Raw genomic sequence first — 17,203 nt, forward strand, 5'->3', positions numbered from 1 at the left:
ACCTCTCGACTCACCCTCTCAACCTTTCCAACCTAGCTTTGTCTAACGCTCGTGGTATGTCACTCACTCACAAGGTTACCAACAAGAACTCTCAACCCTAGTGTCACTCTATGGGAAATGTTCATACAATCAAGCATTCAAGGTTGGAACTCACTATAAACATCAATTTATTGAAAGCATAATAAAGAAGTTCAATGAAACGAATACATCCTAGGGTTCACAATCACCCAAGTACCCACTAGGGGTTTAGCTCTCCATGGAGCTAAGTACAATCAAAAGAAATCGAATGTAAAAAGTAATGAATCCATAAAGAAACCCCCTCCATGGTCGTGTCGATGGTCTTGTGGAGAGTCCTCTACTCGTCGCAATGAAACCACCTCGCCGGATCGGTGCCGACGAAAGCTCTCCCAATAACCTTCTTCCGAAACAACGCGCGATGTCGGAGCCATAGAACCTCTCCAAAAACCTAGCCAATACCCCTCAAAAACCTAGCCGAAGCCCTCTCTCAAGTTGGGGAAAAGATGGAGAAAAGAATACCAAAATCGGGGCTGAATCGGCTTTAAATAGGGCTGGAATCGGGCGACTACACGGGCGTGGATAATTTCCACACGCCCATGTGGATTCTTTGTTTATCTCGTTTCTCGGCCGGCTGTGAACAGTGCTGCTACAGTATATGCTACAGTACTCTACTACATTATTCGGACTGAATAGCTTCCCGAATCCATACTTTCATCGGAGTAACGCAAACGGGCACACGTTCATGTCGTTGATCACTTGCTTCTTCAATGATAGGAAAGTTGGTGGAGCTCTTATTCTATGTGCATAAGTCGGAATACTCGAGTGTGACTACCTTTGTGCCCCTCCAAATGGATGTGCCAAACTCGAATACGAGGAGGTTGGCACACACTCTAGCATCTCACACCTGACCTATGTCTTCGCGTTTGAAGCTTAGGAAGATTTTCTTCAAATTTGGTGCATTATGATCCACATTGGCCTATTTCCTTCATACTCTGCCTCCCAACCCTACCTGCATAAAAGTAACATAAAAACACATATATTAGTGTAAAAACCCAAGAAAAGTAATGCTCAACATAAGGAAAGAATGCTTCGCATTCATATCACACAAGCACTTATCAAACTCCCCCACACTTAAGCTTTTGCTTGTCCTCAAGCAAAAATTAAACATTCTGTGCATCATTGAAGAAAATATTGTAAGTGCTTGGCCTTAGGTTCACCAAAGTATACAAAGAGAGCATTCTACAAGTGAGGGAAATTTCAACACTAAATGTGAAAAATCGAAACTCTAGATAAAAACTTGAATAAAAAAAAGACAACAAACCCGAAATCGTGAAAGTGCGTGGACTCACTCAAGTCAACCCAAGGTATACTCCTCAAAGCTCTAAGTATAAGGGACTTATTTAACTACACAGGTGACAACAATTTCAAAGATGGTAGTAGCTTCACACATCCTCTAAGGTAGCCCTTTACAAAGCGGCCGCTAAGGTGGCTTTCACACTTTCGAGGTGGTAGCTCTTTCTACCCGAGTGGTAGCTTTCACTCATCCTATGAGATAGCACTTTCTCTCATTAGGGCATAGCTAGTATCCGACTTATGAGAGTAGCTTCATACTTCATAGGTGGTAGCTCTTTCAACCCAACAAGCACAAATAAACAATAAAACTATTTTGTTCCTTTCTTTTTTTTTTCAGAATTTATCACAAAAAAATAAACCTAACTAGTCCCTTTAACATCGAACATGAGTTTCCAATAGAATTCAAAGAGTGAGTAGTGCACTAAGTGTAAATCGGGCTGAAATTCCTAGAAATTCAAGCAAGAACTAGAGCATGAAAACATTCAATGTTAGAAATTCTCCTAAACTCAAGAATATAATCATTGCAACTAAGGTAAACCGCCATTGGCTATGTGAGCATATAACAATCAAGAACAATAGAAAAGATGTGTGCACTATGAAACTCCCCCCCACACTTAAGTTGTACATTGTCCCTAATGTACACATGCAAGCTCACTCAAAATATAAATCATTCAAAAGCAAATGTGGGAGAAGCAATCAAAACAATACTCCCCTGACTCCTAGTGTGGTGTTTGATGAAGCTAGTTCGTTGGGAGTAGTGTTTCAATGGGTTGTGAAGCTCACACGGGCAAGTGCCGAAGCACCTTGGCCGTGCCCATGACAAAGTCTCAATTCCCAAGAAGACAAGACCATCTGCACGCATACACGAGGGGGGGGGGGTCAGTGAAGTTCAATAATATAAAAACAACTCGAGTATACAAAAGATAGAGCAATGAATACAACTCGAGACCACAAAATGAAAATAAACTCAGAAGGAAAATCCTTTCGGAGTATACCAATCCAAAATAAAATGCAGAAATAAAATGCGAAAAATAAGAACAAAGAAGGTAAAGACGTCTCAAGTGTCGGTGTCAATAGCTAGTACATCTATTTCCGTTGTTCGTGAAGATGATGCTGGTGCTGCAAAATAAATGAAGATTGGCAAAGAAAAGAGAAAGAGAAGTACCGACAAAATGAGAATGAAAGACAAGAAAACGGCCGGAAAACTCAACTAACAACCCTCTAAAATGACGGTGAGAGGTCAGGAGAGAGCAAGGATGTGTTCTCAAAACGTATGAGGGTGGAAAGATGAAGAAACCCGAAAGGATTTTCAAGAAAACTTGCGGTTGTAGCATATCTGTAAATCCACACTAGCGTGCGGAAATTACCCACGCCCATGTGCCCGACCCACAAGGGCAAACACACGCCCCTGCGGACTCTCCATGCAACCGAGAAAATTCTCTAAGACCCACGCCCGTGCGAAAATTCTACACGGGCGTGGACATTCACAGGCCCAACTCACAGGGGCAAACGTACACCCCTATGTCTTCTCGGGATGGAGAGATCCTCCGCAGAGATTTGCACGAGCGTGCGAAAATTACCCACGCCCGTGTGTGTGGTTCACAAGGTCGCCCACAGGGGTGAGTCCACGACCCTGTGTGCTCTCGGGATAAACTGCCCAACTCTGCAGGAATTCACACGCCCGTGCGGAAATTACCCATGGGCGTGTGACAATCCCATGGTCGTTCAAAGGGCCAGCCGCACGCCCCTGTGCCTTCTCTGGATGAGCTCGCAGTGCAAATCCATGGGCGTGTTGAAATTCCACACGCCCGTTTGTGTTCTCTCTTAGAAAATTCTGTAGGCTCTGGAGAAAATTTTTTAACATGTTTACACACTCAGAGCCTGCCCTAATATGTAAGTTTTACCAGTGAAAAACATGTGAAATAGCTCAAACGACCAAAACTTCACCAAAACACGTGAAAGCACAAGATAACACCAACGGTCCATAAGAAAAGTATAGCAATGGCCTATAAGAATCAAAACACTAACACTCAAGCTCTTATTCATGCAAACACTAAACTAAAAACTAGGAAAACAGTAATTGCTTGGGTTGCCTCCCAAGAAGCGCTTGTTTTACGTCACTAAGCTTGACGTACCTCTTCTTTACCTTATGGAGGCTTAAAAAGAGTATGTTCCTCCCAACTAGACATTGCATAGCTACTTCTCTTAAACCAAAAATTTGCTTTCCGGGGTGAAATATTTGTTGGAGAGTCCAACCATCTTACGTTTGGCCTCCAAGGAAACAATTTGGGTTGGGAATTGTCCAAGCTTAGCATAGGTGGGTCATTGGATGGTTCCAATCTCCTACCCACATCTTCTCCCAAACCCAAAATCTCTTTCTTGCAATTTATGAATTGATCAATCCCAAAGAGTAGTGCTTGTTTCATTACCTTAGGATTTGCACCTTCTTCCATTTCAACTCGAAAGCAATATGTCTTCACCAACTCTTCTTGCACCATTTCTTGGTCACAAACATACTGTCAACTCAAAAAATTATCACATTGAATGAACGGTTCTTCTTGTATCCTCTCAGTCTGACAACATCATACTCATTCCGCCCCACTTCTTCATTGTCATTCCCTACCACATCTTCTCTATAAGGAACTTGACTTGCTTCCTCAAATACTTGTTGTTTCCTGGAGAGTGTGTCAAGTATCCCTCCTAGTTGATGCTCAAGGTTTTTATAGGAGGCTTCATTACATCTTCGTGTGGTCTCCATATTCTGGACGCAGACATCGGATTCTTCAATAAAGTTAGCTAATACTCTTTGTAACTGAACTGCATCCTCTCCGAGTATCTCACCCGTTTGACATTCCTCTTGAGGTGTCTCCCAATGTTGTTCACCATTATCCCATAATACGTTTGGGTAGCCCACTTCAATTGGATGATATGCGTTGTAACATGGAATGTTTTGTTGTGGTGAAGTAACAATTCTATCAACTTCTTTACTGAGTGCTTCGACCTGTAAATATAGAGCAACGACTGGGTCAATCATCATTTAAAATCCTTGCAAGAAAAATTAAGACATGACAAGAGAAAACAAATGAGAATGATTGAAGAATAAGAAAGTGTGAAATAATTTTTTTTAATATATATTTTTTTTAATTTTTTTAGAACAAATCAGAATGGTGATTGATAAGTTTGATATGTTCTTGTGTGATATGAATGCGAAGCATTCTTTCCTTATGTTGAGCATTACTTTTCTCAGGTTTTTACATTAATATGTGTGTTTTTATGTTACTTTGGTGCAGGTATGGTTGTGAGGCTGAGTATGAAGGAAATAGGCCAATGTGGATCATAATGCACCTATTTTGGAGGAGATCTTGCTAAGGTTCAAACGCGAAGACATAGGACAGGTGTGAGATGCTAGAGTGTGTGCCAACCTCCTCGCATTCGAGTGAGCACATCCATTTGGAGGGGCACAAAGGTAGTCACACTCGAGCATTCCGTCTTATGCATATAAGAACAGGAGCTCCACCAACATATATATCATTGAAGAAGCAAGTGATTCACGACGTGAACGTGTGCCCGTTTGCGTTACCCCGATGAAAGTATGGAATTGGGAAGTTATTCAGGTCGAAGACTATAGCAGAGTACTGTAGTAGCACTGTTCACAGACGGCCGAGAAACCAGAGAAACAGAGAATACACACGGGCGTGTGGAAATTATCCACGCCTGTGTGGGAATTCCGCATGGGTGCGTGTATCGTCCACGCCGGTGGAGTTGCCCGATTCCAGCCCTATTTAAAGCCGATTCAGCCCCGATTTTGGTATTCTTTTCTCCATCTTTACCCCAACTTGTGAGAGGGCTTTGGCTAGGGTTTCGAGGGGTATTAGCCAAGGTTTTGGAAAGTTCTACCGCTCCGACATCGTGATTCCATTAGGAAGAAGGTTGGTAGGGAAGCTTCGATCGAGGCGTATCCTATACCGGACGAAGAAATCCTTGGACGACGAGTAGAGGGCTTTCCACAAGACCATCGACACGACCATCGAGGGGGTTTCTTTATGGATTCATTACTTTTACATTATATTTCTTTGATTGTACTAAGCTCCATGGAGAACTATACCCCTAGTGGGTACTTGGATGATTGTGAACCCTAGGACGTATTCGTTTCATTGAACTTCTTTATTATGCTTTCAATAAATTGATGTTTATTGTGAGTTCCAACCTTGAATGCTTGATTGTATGAACATTTCCCCTAGAGTGACACTAGGGTTGAGAGTTCTTGTTGGTAACCTTGTAAGTGAGTGACACACCACCAGCGTTAGACAAAGCTAGGTTGGAGAGGGTTGAGAGGGTGAGTCGAGAGGTACAGGAGCGTCGCCTTTCCCCTCCGACATGATAGATTCTACCTCCGTTCCTCGAGTTCTTTGCATCCATAATAGAGTGAATGGTCTAAGGGATGAACCTCCGCTGGGGCCTAGTTGCACGTGCAATGGAGTGAAGCGTTAAGAGGATCTTAGTATCTAGGGTTTAATTGTGGCTAGGGACCTTCCGCCTGGACCAAAGGGTTAGGTCTATTTTTAGGAAGAGATTCATCACTTGGAATCCCTAGAGCTCATTGCTACTCTATGCGAGTACGAGGTGTTGAGATTGTTCGATTTCTCCTCCGGGACATGTATAGAGTTAGGCATAGTTGACCTTAGATTTGGGACTATGTATGTAAGGATTTCCACGACTCACCATGGCATTGATTAGGAAGCATAATAGAGAGTTCTTGCACTTGAAGCGATTATCCTAGGTGAAGCATCATCCGAATACCCCATCTTTATCGATTGCCTTACCTCCTCCTTACTTTTGCTCTCTTACTTGTTGCTTTTAATTGTTGAAAATTGAATCATTGCCACACTTATCATTGTTCATATTCCACATAGCTAAGAATCGAATTAAGTGTCTTTACTCCCTACTCCCGGTGGATTCGACCCCGCTGACCCAGGATTATTACTTCGACAAACCCGTGCACTTGTTCAGTGATAGAGAAGAGATGTGAAATAGAATGAAGGGTAAATAGCTAAAAAAACAAAGTGCAAAGTATCTCTAAACGCCCACTCCAAGACAACGGTGCCAAAAACTTGACAAGATCCCCTTGCGTATATCCCGCAAGTGCACGGGTTTGTCAAAGTAATAATCCCGGGTGAGCGGGTTTCGAATCCACTAGGAGTAGGGAGTAAAGACACTTAATTCGATTCTTAGCTATGTGGAATATGAACAATGATAAGTGTGGCAATGATTCAATTTTCAACAATTAAAAGCAACAAGTAAGAGAGCAAAAGTAAGGAGGAGGTAAGGCAATCGATAAAGATGGGGTACTCGGATGATGCTTCACCTAGGATAATCGCTTCAAGTGCAAGAACTCTCTATTATGCTTCCTAATCAATGCAATAATGAGTCATGGAAATCCTTACATACATAGTCCCAAATCTAAGGTCAACTATGCATAACTATATTCAAGTCCTTGAGGAGAGATTAAATAACCTCTCAACCTCGCACTCGAATAAAGTTGCAATGAGCTCTAGGGATTCCAGGTGATAAATCTCTTCCTAATTATAGACCTAACTCTTTGGTCCAGGCGGAAGGTCCCTAACCAAAATTAAGCCCTAGATACTAAGATCCCCTCAACGCTTTACTCCGTTGTACGCGCAACTAAGCCCCAGCGGAGATTCATCCCTTAGACCATTCACTCTATTATGGCCGCAAATAACTCGAGGAACGGAGGTAGAATCTATCATGTCAGAGGAGAAAGGGGACACTCCTGTACCTCTCGACACACCCTCTCAACCCTCTCCAACCTAGCTTTGTCTAACGCTCGTGGTGTGTCACTCACTCACAAGGTTACCAGCAAAAACTCTCAACCCTAGTGTCACTCTAGGGTAAATGTTCATACAAACAAGCATTCATGGTTGGAACTCATAATAAACATCAATTTATTGAAAGCATAATAAAGAAGTTCAATGAAACGAATACATCCTAGGGTTCACAATCACCCAAGTACCCACTAGGGGTTTAGCTCTCCATGGAGCTAAGTACAATAAAAGTAATCGAATGTAAAGCAATTAATCCGTAAAGAAACCCCCTCGATGGTTGTGTCGATGGTCTTGTGGAGAGTCCTCTACTCGTCGCAAGGGATCCTTTGTGCGGCCTAGGATACACCTCGCCGGATCGGTGCCGATGAAAGCTGTCCCAGTATCTTTCTTCCAAATGACTCGTGATGTCGGAGCCATAGAACCTCTCCAAAAACCTAGCCAATACCCCTCAAAACCCTAGCTAAAGCCCTCTCTCAAGTTGGGGAAAAGATGGAGAAAAGAATACCAAAATCAGGGCTGAATCGGCTTTAAATAGGGCTGGAATCGGGCGCCTACACGGGCGTGCATGCTCCACGCCCGTATGGAATTTCCACACAGGGCGTGGATAATTTCCACACGCCCGTGTGGATTCTCTCGCTTCTCGCTTTCTCGGCCGGTGACAGAGGTCTGCTACTGAAAGATATGCTACAAAGATTTCACTACATTATCCGGACTGAATAGCTTCCCGAATCCATACTTTTATCAGAGTAACGCAAACGGGCACACGTTCATGTCGTCGATCACTTGCTTCTTCAATGATAGGCAAGTTGGTGGAGGTCTTGTTCTATGTGCATAAGTCGGAATACTCGAGTGTGACCGCCTTTTTGCCCTCCAAAATGGATGTGCCAAACTCGAATCACGAGGAGGTTGGCACACACTCTAGCATCTCACACCTTACCTTTGTCTTCGCGTTTGAACCTTAGCAAGATTTCCTCCAAAATTGGTGCATTATGATCCACATTGGCCTATTTCCTTCATACTCGGCCTCACAACCCTACCTGCATAAAAGTAACATAAAAACACACATATTAGTGTAAAAACCCAAGAAAAGTAATGCTCAACATAAGGAAAGAATGCTTCGCATTCATATCACACAAGCACTTATCAATATTAGACCTTAGGTTTGGGACTATGTATTTATGGATTTCCACGACTCACCATTTCATCGATTAGAAAGCATAATAGAGGGTTCTTGCAGTTGAAACAATTGTCCTAGGCGGAGCATTATCCGAGTACCCCATCTTTATCGATTGCCTTACCTTCCTTTTTACTTGTACTCTCTTACTTGTTGTTTTTACTTTTGAGAATTGAATCATTGTCACACTTATCGCACCTGATCTTCATATAGCCAAGAAGCGGATTAAGTGTTTTTATTCCCTATTCCCTTTGGTTTTGATACCCGCTCATCCGGGATTATTATTTCGACAAACCCGTGCACTTGCGGGATATACGCAAGGGGACCTTGTCAAGTTTTTGGCGCCGTTGCCGGGGAGCAGGCGTTTAGAGATACTTTGCACTTTATTTTCTTAGCTATTTCACCATACATTCTATTTCATATCTTCTTATTATATCATTGTTCTGATTTCTTTTTCTTTCTTTTTGGGTATAGCTCCAGGTTATGACCCTAGGAGATCCCTCAATATTAATTGAAGGAGATCCTGAGCTTGAACGTACACTTAGAAGAAAAGGGAAAGATCCTGTGCAAGAACAGTCTAATTTAGCTAATTTGGAAGTGGAAGGATCTGAAAACATGGCAGAATAGAACGAGCAACAGTGGACATTATCTGATTATGCCAGACCTTCAGTGTTGGGAACACAATCGAGCATTATGCGTCCCCCGATTACAGCTCAGAACTTTGAGTTGAAGCCGGCATCCATCCACATGTTGAAGCAATCCGAACAGTTCAACGGTTTGGCCGATGAGGGTCCAAACAGTCATATAGAGAGTTTTCTCGAGGTGTGGGATATGCTAAAGATAAACGGAGTGACGGATGATGCCATCAAGTTGAGAGCCTTCCCATTTTCCCTAAAGGGGAGAGTGAAGCAGTGGCTACACTCATTACCTATATCATCGATCACCAAATGGGAGGAGATGGTAGAAGCTTTTCTTGCCCGTTATTTCCCTCCCGGAAAATCTGCAAAGCTTAGGAATGAGATCTCATCCTTTGGTCAGTTGGAATTGGAGTCTCTATTCGAGATATGGGAAAGGTTCAAGGAGCTCCTGAGAAAGTACCCATAACACGAATTCCCGGAGTGGATGATTGTTCAGAACTTTTACAACGGTTTGAATCTGAGTACAAGGTAACCCTTGGATGCGGCAGCAGGAGGTATGACACGTCCGAATATGCGTGTATGTACCGCAAGTGCACGGGTGTCGAAGTAATAATTACCCCGGTGAGTGGGTAGTCGAATCCACAGGGAACAGGGCTACTAGTACTAACTTCTTCTCTGCTATCTAGCCTAATGATAATGGGATAGTGTGGTGATCTAATGTGCGAAGAGATGAACACCGGAGACGAATATGCAAGGGTAAAATGGAAGGAGAATCTCAATCAAGAAAAGTGGGGTATTCGAGGCAATGCTCCCGCTAGGGATTCGGGGTATTAGGTACCGGATAAGCAAAGTGTTTCTATGATGAGTAAGTTAAGTCGTGGAAATCCAAACATAATCGGGTCTATCTCTAGATCACCGATACTAGTCCCCTACGAGGTCCCGGTGGAGAAATCGCTCAATCTCAACACCTCACACCACATATGACCGCAAAGCACTCTAGGGATTCCAAACGTGTATCCAATTCCTAAAGATTGATCCAACCCTAATTCCCGTGCAAGGATCCTAACCCCCCTACAAGGTCCCGCGGAGAAATCGAGCAATCTCACGCCTCCCACCAAATATGGTTGCATAGAGCTTAGGGAATGGAGATAGAATACACCAATCGGAGGGAAAGGGGACACTTCACTATCTCATGACTCACCCTCTCAACCCTCTTCAATCTTGAGGTTCTAACCCTAATGGAGATCTCTCTCCCACCAAGGCAACAAATCATGCAAACCAAATAACCATAAGATCAATAAGGCAAGCAAGCATTAAACAATCAAGAATGAAACTTAATCAAACTCGGATTAAATAGAAACACAAAGCAAATCCACAAAAGATTAGAATCCTAGGGTTCACAAGCCCAAATACCCTCTAGGGTTTTAGTCCTCCATGGAGCAACATACAAAACACACCATCAATGAATGATAGTACATTAAAACCATAGAAATAAACCCCCTTATATATGAACTGATGGCCTTGATGGAGAGCTTCGACGTCTTGAAGGACCCAATCCGAAGCTAGGTCCACCGGTAGCTTCCTTGATGCTATGACGGAGGAGGAATCGATCAAAGTTGGTGACAAAGCGCCTCCAAAGCCGCAAAGACCTCCTCTCCAAACCCTAGCCGTCTCACCCCTCAAGAGCCGCACAAAAGATGAGAAAGAATAGGGCAAAAGCGGCTATTTATAGGCCTTAGATCGCGTCATCACGTGCCCTCACGCGCGTCGTGGATTTTTCACGTGGTGCAGCGGAATCTCCAGCGGCCGCATAAACGATGAATCTTTTGCTGACGAATGCTACGAGTACTTTTCGGAAGTTGGCACACATCTCCACGCTTTATGAACCCGCTCTCGTGTCTTGATCCTTGAATTGAACAAGAACTCCCCAACATTGTGTCTTTATAGCCTATCTTTGCTTCCTTTTTACTCTTTAAAGCATTCACAACCTATATGCATAAAAGAACACCAAATACACAATATGAGACATAAACCACAGTAAAAATGATGCTCAATGCATGTAAAACATATATAAAAATATGTCTACTCAAGCACTTATCAAGGTACCTTAGGTAGCAAGACCCCAGATGAGGCCCATCAATTAATTGAGGAAATGGGGCTAAACAGCTACCAATGGAATGCCAGGGAGAAGAAAAAGACGGCCTGTCTCCATGAAATAGATACGGTAACTTCATTGGCGGCTTAAGTGGAAAATTTGAGTAAGAAGTTAGATCTTCTAACTTCAAACAGAGTGGCGGTCATGACTAATTGCACCAGGTATGGTGGAGGACATGCTCCCTCCGATTGCTCGATCTCTATCAGTGATGTTTCTTCGGTGTTGAACGTTGATTTTGTTGGTAATGTCATGAGACCTCAAGGAAACCTATATAGAAATACCTATAATCCGGGTTGGAAGAATCATTCCAATTTCTCATGGAGTAATCATGGTCCACAAAAGGCCATGGGCCACCGGGTTTCCATAAATAACAACAAGCCCCTCGGTGGAAAAACGAGTCTCAAGTTTGAAAAACCCGAATGAATGACTTAGAGAAACACTTGACTAGATTTGTGAAATCGCAAACACAATGTTTGAATCGATCGAGGCTACACTTCGAAGCACACCGCCTCTTTGCATAACCTTGAAAAATCGGGTGGGGCAAATTGCGACGCTCTCTTTGAAAGGCCACATGGAAGCTTGCCGAGCAATATAGAGACAAACCCTAGAGAGCACGTGAAGGCGATCACTTTGAGAATTGGTCGTGAGGTTGAAGGTAGGCTTCCGAGTGAGAAGCCAAAAGAACACACACTCGAGGTTATAGAGGTAGAAGAGGGAACAAGGAAAGAGAAAGAGGTGGTACCCCCACCTTTCAAGCCAAGAATCCCTTATCCTACTAGATTGAAAAATGACCAAGGGGATGAACAGTACAAGAAGTTCCTGAGTTTGTTCAAGCAACTCCACATCAATATCCCTTTTGTTGAGGCATTAGCCCAAATGCCTAAGTATGCGAAGTTCTTAAAAGACTTGTTGACTAACAAGAGGAAGTTGGTGGAAAGTGCTTTAGTGATTTTAGATGCTTCATGCTCAGCGGTATTGCAAAAGAATATGTTGAACAAGAAGAAAGACCCGGGAAGCTTCATCATTCCGTGTAATATTGGCAATCTATGTGAGGAAATGGCATTGGCGGACTCAGGGGCCAGTATCAACGTTATGCCATACACCTTCTTTCAAAAGCTAGGCTTGGGCGAGCCTAGGCCTACCCGGATGACTTTGCAACTAGCGGACCGAACAATGTGACATCAATTAGGCGTCATTGAAGACGTGCTTGTCAAGGTTGACAAGTACATTTTTTCGGTTGACTTTGTAGTGCTAGACGTCGATGAGGATGCGGATGTACCTTTGATACTTGGGAGACCATTTTTGCGGACATCCAAGCCATTGATTGACATGGACGGCGGAGAGCTAACTTTGAGGGTTGGAGATGACAACTCACATACCCCCTCGCTAAAGCCATGTGGCATTCTCTTGATTTCGATGATACTTTATACTTTCTAGACACTACTGATGAGATTGTTGATGAATACATGCAGGAAATGTTCAATCCGGACCCATACGAGGGTTTGTTCGACCAAGAGGAGGATTATGAAGAAGTAATGATGCTTGGTTCGACAGAAGAAGTACCATCTACCCCGGAGATCTTGAAGAAGGTGCTCCAGAAAATGAAGAGGGCTAGTAGACGACATTGGAAACACTCCAAGGCTGTTGGAGACGTCCATAAACCGAAGAAGTTGGATGAACCATCGCTAGGTGGTCCGAAGCCCGATAATTCACCCTCTATCCTCAAGACACTTTGCACATCATGCTTTCAAATCATGGGTAAGAGGGCAGCCTTCATCTATGAACCCCGTGATGTAAGACAAGGTACGTCAAGCTTAGTGACATTAAACAAGCTCTTCTTGGGAGCCAACCCAAGTGTTTACTATTTTCTTATCTTCCAGTTTAGTTTGTTTTCATGAATAATTTGTTAAGTGTTGGTGTCTTGGTTTTTAGATGCTTGTGCTGAGATTTTCTTGTGGGCTTTGAATATTCATCATGTGTTTTGATGTGGAATTGGTGAAGTTATGTCGCTTGAGCTTTATTCCATGTTTTTTTCACTTTGGTAAAACTTCCATACTATGGTAGGCTCACGAGTGTGTAAACATGTTCGAAACTTTTTGCGAGCTGCGCAGGCTTTTCTAAGGCATTCGGTGAAGGCACTGCAGGCGTGTGGAATTTCCAGCGCCTGTGGATTTGTATTGCGAGCTCATCCAAAGAAGGCACTGGGGTGTGCGGCTGCCCTGTGAATGACCATGCGAATATCACACGCCCGTGGGTAATTTCCGCACGGGCGTGTAAATTCCTGCAGAGTTTGGCCGATTATCCCGAGAGCCCACAGGGGCGTGAACTCGCCCCTGTGGGCGACCTTGTGACAGGTGCATGGGTGTGGGTAATTTCCGCACGCCCGTGTAAACTCTGCAAAGGAGCCCTCTTCATCCCGAGATGACACAGGGCATGTGGGTGCCCTTGTGAGTTGGGCATGTGAATGTCCAAGCCCGTGTGGAATTTTCGCACGGGCGTGTGGAACACTTAGCGATTTTTTTCGGATGTCCAGAGAAGCCACAGGGGCGTGGGGTTGCCCTTGTGGATCGGGCGCACGGGCGTGGGTATTTTCTGCACGCATGTGCGAGAGCGTTCTGAGTCATTGAGAGTTTTTCCCGAAAGCACCCAGGGGCGTGCACTTGTGTCACGCCCCGTCTCGCGGGTCCCACTCATGACATACCGCCACGATAACCCAAGGGAGGTCCAACACTAACTCACCCCTAGATCACCGTAAGGCTAACCTGTTTCCTGTACAAAACCACTATAACAATAATAAACATTCTAGCAATCCAATATACCCAAATGTTCCTACACAACCCATCACTTTAATTTAAACCATGACAACAACCATTCACTTAGAGAGTATACATCTCATACACAACATAAAGCTAACCAACATATTTAAAAGTATCAAAGAAGAAAGATACATATTAATATTAGGGTTGGTAATATCCTAGTGGATCCATCAACTACATGCCAAAATATATAAGCTTCATACACAGCCTAAGAAAATACAAACTACTCTGCCAAGCACTTCACGCTTCTATCCCGCTGCTGTGCTGTCACCTGGGGGAGGGAAAAATAAAGAGGGGATGAGTAACTAGGTTACTCAGTGAGTGGCTAAACATGGAGCTATATCCCATACATAATATATTAAAGTAAAAAGGTAAAAAAAATATATTTCAACTCCTCAAAATATTCAATATACCTTGACTGTCAAGTATAAATTAAGATATAAAATTTACAACAATGAAATGCTCGATAAAACTCTTTTAAATCATCTCAAAATCCATATGAGTAAGAAATCCAAGTTTATACTTTGGCTTAGTAACTCATAATTCAAAAAAATGTATAAATCATCGATTAAAAATAAACAAATATATTTTAAATAGCCTCGAAAACCCTCCCTCACTAACCGTGGCGCAGTTAGGGTCGAGACCACCAAGATGCGCATATCTTGGCGTTGTCACTGGGAAGTTCGTGTGGTGACTCTGACCAACCCAACTATATCCAAGTCGAGGGCTCTACGCTCCCACCGAAATGGCATAACCGGTTTGACGAAAGTATTCCACGCCACCTCTATACAGTCGGCCCGTGGAAACCATCCACACTCTCACTGCAGTAAGTATGGGGTTTCCCCGTCACCATCAAAACCACCCCGTCAAGAACATGAAGGCCGTAGCCCACCATTTCCATGGATATGTTCAAGACCCCACGGGTGTTTGCATAATAAAAATCCAAATATTCATTACAAATCGAAAAGGGTCCTTATTCAGGGACTATGTTCACAAATCATGAATGAAAGCAATAAATAGCATTCTGGCCCGTAGGCTAAATATATTCATCAATAGGGAACAAGTATTCACAAATGCCAATCTCACTCCAAAAGTCAACAACTTGTTCATAACCATTCAATGAAAACATTTTCGTTAAAAACAGCATACAAGAATATTCATTGAAAACACATATGTATACCTCAAATCAATTACATCATTTTCATGGTAATATTCAATTTGTTTTACCCAAAGCTTTTGGTCATCATAGGAAAAACATCAATCTTTTATAAGGATACATAATTCAAACATATCTTCTAAAACATATATTTTTCAAATCATAACAACAACATATGTATATTAATAATCTTTAGTAAAAACCATGAAGGAGATCAAATCATAAATCCTCATGATATCCAAATCCAATGAATAACATCTCAAGAGTTTTATAGATAGAAATCTTGTCATTCAAAGGCCAATATATATATATGTATATATATGCATGATATATAGTCCATAATTTAGTAAATCCCACTCACAAACTTGGCGAGCTAACACCCTCCAAAGTTACTTGTCTATAATCTCTTTTCCTTTGCTTGAAGCTTCTCCTCCTAGAAGCCGTTAAACAACCAACAAAAGCAAGATTCAACAACAATACTACAACCAATTAAAAAAGAAGGAAAATGTGCTTAAAATAGGAGTAAATTGTTTCTAGAGTTTTCTAAGCACTCTAATAAGAAGATATAACAAGAATGAACCCTTTAAAATCCTCAAAATCAGCAAAAAGAACAAAAGGAATTCAACTTGGGTCGGTGCTACAGTAACCCGAACCCTTGAGATGCAAGATGTCTCTCATTTCCTCACCAAATCATGGTTTTACAACCTTAAAATGATTCTAATCTTTAAATCACTTCAATAACTAAGATTTCTCACAAAAATTTCAAAGAATCACAACAAGGATGAGAGGAGTGAAAAGGAGGAAGTTGATGTAGCCTAACTCACCGATAATCCTCTCTATGCCTTAATCGAACTCTTCTTCTTGTAAGGAGATGAGATTTCCACTTCTTCTTTTGTTTGGGGATCAAAGATGAGAGGTTTGAAGAGAGAAAAATGAAGAAAATCAGAGGAGAAGGAAGAAGGAGAGAAAAAGAAGCTAGGAATGTCCTAGAAGGTCCAAGAAGGTCAATATATATGCCAAGGCTCGTGAGACCACTTTGAGGCCACTTCTGAAATCTTCACGGGCTCCATGCGCCCGCATGGAGGCCGTGAGGCTTTCAGGTTGGTCCATTTCAGCCCACAAAAATTGAATTTTTACCAGAAACCCTCACGGGCTTCCATGCGCCCGCATGGAAACCGTGAGGCTTTCAGGTTAACCTCCAAAATGACTCTCTCTCCCACTTTAAAAACCTCCCAAAAACCATAACTAAGTTCCTAACACAAAAGAACACTCAAAATACTTAAACAACAAGTTAAACTCAAAAGGCAAAACATAAGCAAAGTAAAGAAAAAAGTCAAACTCCCACATCCTACCCCCCTTAAAGAAATTTCGGCCTCGAAATTTAGCATACCTCTAGTTTCAAACAACAAGGGATATTTACTCTTCATTGCTCCTTCTGGTTCCCAAGTTATTTCTTCTACAACATCATTCCTCCAAAGTACTTTTACCATAGGTATGTTCTTTCTTCGAAGATTTTTTTCACTTGGTGATCCAAAAATCTTCACCGGTTGCACCTCAAACTTCAAATCTTCTCTTAACTCCACTCGGTGGTGTTTCAAGACAATGAGAAGAGTCGTGGATATACTTCTTCAACACGGAGACATGAAACACATTGTGAATCTTTTTCCAACTCGTGTGGTAATTTAATCGATAGGCTACCGGTCCAATTCTCTCTAGAATCAAAAATGGACCTATATATCGGGGATTCAACTTTCCCCTACCTCGAAACCGAATTACCCCTTTCCATGGAGAAATTTTTAAGAATACTCTATCACCAACTTCAAACTCCAAGAATCTCCTTCGATTGTCAGCATAACTCTTTTGCCTATCCTGAGCTGCTTTCAATCTATCTCTAATCACTTTCACTTTCTCAATAGTTTGATCAATTAATTCCACACTTTGAAGCTTCCTTTCTCCCACTTCATCCCAACAAAGAGGAGTCCTACACTTCCTTCCATACAAGGCTTCGTATGGAGCCATACCAATGCTTGCTTGAAAGCTATTATTATAG

The 17,203-nt window shown here is 42.5% G+C and overlaps 1 long non-coding RNA gene across 1 annotated transcript; it reads right to left on the reverse strand.

The window, feature by feature from the left end:
• Nucleotides 1-14,145: 14,145 nt before the first annotated feature.
• LOC120254914 lies at nucleotides 14,146-16,534 on the reverse strand. The gene is made up of 3 exons (XR_005534808.1): nucleotides 15,978-16,534; nucleotides 15,515-15,586; nucleotides 14,146-14,268 (listed from the first exon to the last, which is right to left on the reverse strand). It is a non-coding gene; the product is annotated as an uncharacterized LOC120254914 (long non-coding RNA).
• Between the last annotated feature and the right edge of the window lie 669 nt (nucleotides 16,535-17,203).

Source organism: Dioscorea cayenensis, unplaced genomic scaffold (assembly GCF_009730915.1).
Source record: "Dioscorea cayenensis subsp. rotundata cultivar TDr96_F1 unplaced genomic scaffold, TDr96_F1_v2_PseudoChromosome.rev07_lg8_w22 25.fasta BLBR01000724.1, whole genome shotgun sequence".
NCBI lineage: Eukaryota > Viridiplantae > Streptophyta > Magnoliopsida > Dioscoreales > Dioscoreaceae > Dioscorea > Dioscorea cayenensis.